Here is a 6,509-nt window from a genome sequence, read left to right on the forward strand (position 1 = left end):
TGAACCTAAAAAAAAATCTCACCAGAAGATGTTCATCTCACTACTCTAGGACACTGAAGCAGTAGTAGCCATAGTATATAATATATATAATAGTTCTACATTATATTATTCATGTAATAGTCTAGAAATCAGGACATCTGGCAATAACCAGGAAATCTCACACATTTTATTATTTAAATATCAGCTCTTTTCTCCTCGGTAAGTGATTTAACCACTATGATAGTTGCAATCATGCCTATTCCTCCTGAAGGTGTGCAGCTGTAGAAACAAATTTCCAAGATCCATGAGATAAGAAAGAAAATAAAAATAAATAAAAAATAGAAGAATGAATCTGTACACAAGTGAGTCTCTGCTACAAATATTATGACTCACTCAGTGACTTGATATAGTAAAATGCATATGAAATGATCTTTTTTGTGAGTTTGCCTGCTGGTTACATGACTCTTCACAGAAAGGCCTCAAAAAGGTTATTTGTAATAACACATCTTCACATTTTGATGTCTCTGAGAAGTCACAGAACAAAGTAAATAAGGCAACTCTTTATTGAGAAATTCTTTAGCTTATGAAGATTTACCAAGTCTTATGACCAGAGCTAGGTAAACACAAGGAAAAAAAAAAAACACCCACAACCCACAAATACTATTGAAGAAAACCCCTGCTGATTACTGGTGGCATTGCTTGTATTTGCTTAGTTGTAATCATTTTTATTTATGGGGTTTTATTAGGAAAAATACTGCATAACTAAGAAACTCATGAACATTAACAAAAACAGTTCAGTAGAAAATTCTATGTAATGATTCCTTTACTGACAGCTCACACTCAATATCACACATATTATGTCATCATTCTTGTGATCCAACATCTCAGGGTTTCTTTAGAGTTAAAGATGAATTCCATGTATGCTTTGAACTCCCCCTCCCCCCCCCAGTAATTAACCATTCTAATTTCTTTTTGGTTGGCAAGGATTCATTGAGTCACTCATGCATGTCCACCTTAAATGAAAGGCTTTTTAAAAGGCCTTCTAGAATATTTTAAAGATGTTCACAATGCTCAGCAATTTGCCAAGTTGACTAATCTTTTCTGAAAAGTTCTGATACAGCCAAGTCTCTCCAAAGCGAAGGCTCCCTCCCATCACCTCTGTGGAGCAGTCCTGAACACTGTCTACTCATGCAAGAGTTACACAGTTGGTCCAAAGCTATAACTTTAACCCAAGATAAGGCTAATTTTAATAGCTGTTTTCAAAATTAGGACCGAGGCTGTTAACCAACACTGCACACTGCTGGGGCAAAGCAAGAGATGTGCTATAGGCTTAGATGCTAACAGATACCTTAGTTTCGTAGAGAGCAGAACAACACTGAGTACCTTTTATCATATCTCTTTCACTCACAGCTTCTCATTCTGTGCATTAGAATCATCTAATAACAAATGAATGTAGGGGTTATCAAGTCTATTTTCCCAGCCAGGAAGGAGAGGTGATAGTCCCAAAAAAAATTAAAAAGAAAAAAAGAAGGAAAGGCTAGTTGTGCATTCTAAGCTTATAAAGTAACCAAACAGGATTTGAAAGCTCAGCGTCACTGCGATAAAGAGGAGCTGGTCTCTTTTTAATGGAAGTTTGAGACTGTCTCCAGCTCTCTGCAATCTTTCCCTCCCTGGCCTATGCATTAGTCTCGCTCCCATGCAGAGCCAGCTGTTCTTTCAGCCAGTAGCTGCTTCTTGCAGCAATTCTGACTTCCAGTGGCGGCACAGAAGTGCACACACCATATGTTCTTTGGACATTTATTTATAGTCCTTATCAGATAGAGCTGGGCAATTATAAAGACATAATGATAATTTGTGATCAGAAAAAAAAAAAGGGCTTCTCATACTTAAATTTCTCCCAAGAGAGAACAGAATACAAATTCCATCTACTTGCAGCAGGCAATTCATGAACATGTTATCTAAAATATGAACAAACTGTATGAGCAAAGATCAGCAACAAACTAATCAAAATCATGACCTATTTATGGGTTGATTATAATAACAAAAAATGTCTACAAACAAGTGGTGGGTAATTTGTGAACCAAATAAAGAGCTACGGTTTTCACATATAAATTGCTGTTAATGAATAATTTAACCAGCTCTAGTTAGAGCCATCTATTTATTAAGAAACCTCTTTAGCACTCTCCAACTGGAGCTGGCAGAATGATTTATCTCTACACACAGTGATAAAGCCAAGGGAAATCAGTACTGCTGGACATTTAATATGCTGGGTTTGATTCTCTAGAGCCCTACAGTATCATTTATAACTCTGTAGCCTGGACTTCAGACGTGACCATTCTCATTTGGTAACATTTTAAAGCCACTTTGCCCAGTACAGATGACACAATACACAAGGCAGTGGCAAATCAACATTTTGGTGTTTAAATTACATAGTAAACCCACTATAGTTTACACCATCCTTCTTTGCCTTTAAAGACATTCTACATGGAAAACAACATAAATATTCTAGCAGGAATCTATAGCAAGCATTCTGAGTAACATTAGTATAAATCCCAGAGTGAACATTAGACTCTTGAAGACAAAGACATGCAATCTTTTAAATCTTTTTATTAAACTCTGCAGGAAAATGTTTCTTGGAAAGATTAATAATAAAGACAAAGTATTTATTCAGCCTTCGTTTTCCTTTATCAGAGCCAGTGGTCACTGCAAAAGGAGCATAGAATAAGGTTAATAAGTTAATAATCTTTTTATTTCTGCCTTTTTTTTTTTTTAACAAATATTAAGATCATCATGTTGCTGTTAGGACTAGTGTCTTCCAACAGGCACCAGTTTTAGACAGCAGAGTCACTGACGACTGTCCTTGCTTCAAGCCTCTTAAAATGACATTGCATAAGGCCAGCAGTGTAAGAAATTGCAGGGAAGTAGTTTTAAAACTATTGCAGGGGTGCTTTACAACTGTGTAAAAGCACACTATGCCTTTGTCAAGGAAAGGCATAAGAAACAAAGCAACCGTGTTTTCTGTTAGAACAGAAAAGACATAGTTTTAAAAGGTGATGACTGCCTGTCCCATTATCCATCTGCACTTTGATTCTAATGTTTCTTTGGTTTTGAACTAGAAAGTATTAATACATAAAAATAGACTACCTACCCCTTTCACACCTGATTTGTGACTCAAAATGACTACTTTAATTATTATTATGATTGCATTTATGCTGTAGTTTCTAGATTAAAAAGGTGCTTCTCAAAATGAGAGGGTAGGTATATAGCTCCTTTCTACAAAAATTATCTGCAGATTACTTCCAATAACCTCAACAAACTTGAGATAATACAACGCGCCAAATGTTACCAAATGAGAATGGTCATGTCTGAAGTCAACAGCAGCAGTCAAGTGCAACAAAACTAAGACATAAATAGCACCATTTTGCTTTGATTTTTTTCTAAGGAAGAAGGAAGTAAAGTCTTTTAAACATGAAAAGTTGTCAGAATATTGGGTTGTTCTCTAGCTTGCTCTACTTTTAACTTATTATTATAGATTATTTTTAGCTCAGAACTTCTGTGAATGCTTTCATTCACTTCCCTTTCTGAATCACTGAAAATTGTTCCAGGGATTTCTGCCTGTCTAAAGCCAGCAGCATTGCTAATCGTAAGCAAGACAAAATGTGCAGGAATTGATATATCCCTTCATTCTGTCTTAGAAGTTAGTGCAGTGAAAGATTAAGACATGTTTCCACAGTACTAAAGTATATTTTTGATACGAGCAGTAGCTGTTAAATCCCAGCACATCAGAGCCTCTTAGCAAAATGATGACTTGGCAAAGGTTTAGGAAATGAAGACTGTTGACACAGCAGATTAATGCATTTGTTTGCTTACTCCCAGTCTCTCCTCAAGTAATATTATCTCTATTTAAGGTTTAATGAAATTAGATTACACATTTATCCTGTCAGGGTTATTCTCCTCTGCAATATTTGTATTCTAATAACAGGTGGATACATAAGTGAATGTGGGGGAGGGGAAAAGAATTTTCTCTTAACTACTGCCCATCTGCTCAAAGAATGAGATTTTTGCTCTAAGTAACAAAGACAGAAGAGCATTCATTTGTATTCAATCCAATCTACATGTCTACCTTTCCACTGAATCAGTATTGTGCATTTTAAAAGACTATTTTTGTAAGAATATTTTAATGAATTATAACTACAAAAGTTATGCAGACTGCATCTCACCCAGTGTGGGTTGGATCCATCCTGCTTTACACCAGTAGGCGTAAATTGTTTACTACCAATACTACTATTAGAGTTGAATGCACGTCCCTTTTGGCAGCAGAAAGTACAGTGATATCTGTTATTATGGTGTTGACTAAAAACGTAATTTAGCCCAACCAATTCGCACATTGTACTGGCATACGACAGACAGAGGACAATTTAGGTTGGAAGGGACATCAGGAGGTCTCAAGTCCAACCATCTGCTGAAAAGGCAGCTAGCTATAACATATACTGGGTTGATGTCTGGTCTTGAAAACCTCCAGGGATGGAGACCGCACAACCTCTCCAGGAAATCCAATCCACTGCTTGACTGTCCTTGGAGTGAAAAAGTTTTTCTTTTGTTTTTTTCTGATAAGCCTGACTCCCTTCTTCATGTAAACTCCTTGTAGGTATTTCCAGGCTGTTACTGCCTCCCCCTGAAGCCTTCTCTCCTCCTGAAGGAAGACCAGTTCCCTCAGCTTCTTCTCCTAGGGCATGGAGCTCCAGCCTCCAACAAGAGGTGGCCCACCACAGGATTTCCTCTAGTTTATTGACGTCCTTCTTGTATTTTGGGCAGGCCAAAACTGGATGTGGTCTAAAGTGTGTTGAGTATAAGGGGATAACTTTTTCCCTTGATTTACTGGCTATGTTCCTGTTCATACTGCCCGAAACACTGTCGTCCTTCTTTGCCGTGAGGACAGAGTCTTGGCTCATGTTTACTTTTCTATGAACCATGTAACTTTAAGTTTTAGATCCTCACTTTCAGAATTAAACATAAAAGGAAACACAGTAAGGGAAATTGAAAACTGAAGACAATCAGAATTATGACAAATGACATCATGCTTGATGCCAACATTCTAATTTAAATATCCCACAATTCAGTGACAGTTTCTTCATATAAAACCATTACGTGTTGCTTTAATTCAGATTGTCAGGAGACTTCGACAACACAAACAGTATTTAGTGTTGGCATGATTTCACTTAAAATTCTATGATTTACCAACCAGTGGGCTGTTTTGACTTTAATTGGTCAAATCCAAGCACAGTTACAACCTATTAAAAGCTTCTGTATTACTGCGTATTTTTCAAGGAGCACAATGAGAAACGCACAAGGATAATATTGAAAGAAATACTGTTTCATTGAAATGCATCAAATTACTATAAAATTTCCTCCATCTCAACAGGCTTGCCTCAAAAGAGGCAATCTTTGAAAAATAGTACAATGTTTTCAAGGGAAAATGAAATCATATATTGAACCACAATACACATTTTTCTTGGGCTGTTGATAAATGATAAACTACAAAATATACAATTTTCTTTAGTAAATAATAATTTTAGTAATTAAAATGATTGTTCTTCTGAATCAATGACAATTTTGGAATTTACATCATTGATTGCAAGATCAAATAAATAGGAATAGGATTTTTTTCCTCTGGTTGATTGACAGATTCTTTTCCTAAATATATGGTATTTGGAGCCTACTCACTGTGAGGCAAACTATGCACATTAGCAAATCATTGCTTTGATGAACTATCCCTTACTAAACTGCATGGGAGTAAGTATTTGAGAATTGCCCTTAATTTTTATGCCATGAGGCTCTAAGCATGTTAGTCCAATCTAGTATTTCAGTCTCAGCTGGGGACATCCTTGTTCTGCAAAAACATTTCTCTGATACCCTCACTATTTTTATGAACTTAAAATTTTGAACCAAGAAAGCAATACTTCTAACCAAGACAATTTTAGGTGGAGGATTATTCTTCTTTCATTGCTAAGCTCACATATAAATGGAAAAATAATATGGCAGAGTGTAAAGCTGCATAATGAATGACTTTAAAATTAGACAAAATGAAAAGTAATAAAATGTGTGTGAGCAGAAGTCAGAAATAGCAATAGCAGTAATTGTATTTGCTATTTGCAGAGTTACTTCTATCTCAGAGGACCTTAAACCATCTTATCTTTGTTGAGATTGTCTCTGAACTACATAAAAAGACTAAAAGACAGAGAAACTTGTGAAGTCCTGATTGTAGAATTTCCAACTGTTCGCTCCTTCAGGAGCATGTAGCCTTCATACTTTTAAAGGAGAAGAGGAAACAGACACCAAAATCTGAGTTCACAATAAACCAAGACATTGCAAACTGCTGAATTCATCTACTCAGAAAAGGTAGAAGGTAGAGTTCATGCTGCCAAAGAGGAAAAGCTGTTGTTCAAGATGCACTGTACATATTCCATAACTGATATACAGAACATTAAAATTCATGCACCTCATAAACTTTTGCAGTTACCACTGTAATG

This window comes from Eurypyga helias, unplaced genomic scaffold (assembly GCF_000690775.1).
Source record: "Eurypyga helias isolate BGI_N326 unplaced genomic scaffold, ASM69077v1 scaffold7768, whole genome shotgun sequence".
In the NCBI taxonomy this organism is placed as follows: Eukaryota; Metazoa; Chordata; class Aves; order Eurypygiformes; family Eurypygidae; genus Eurypyga; species Eurypyga helias.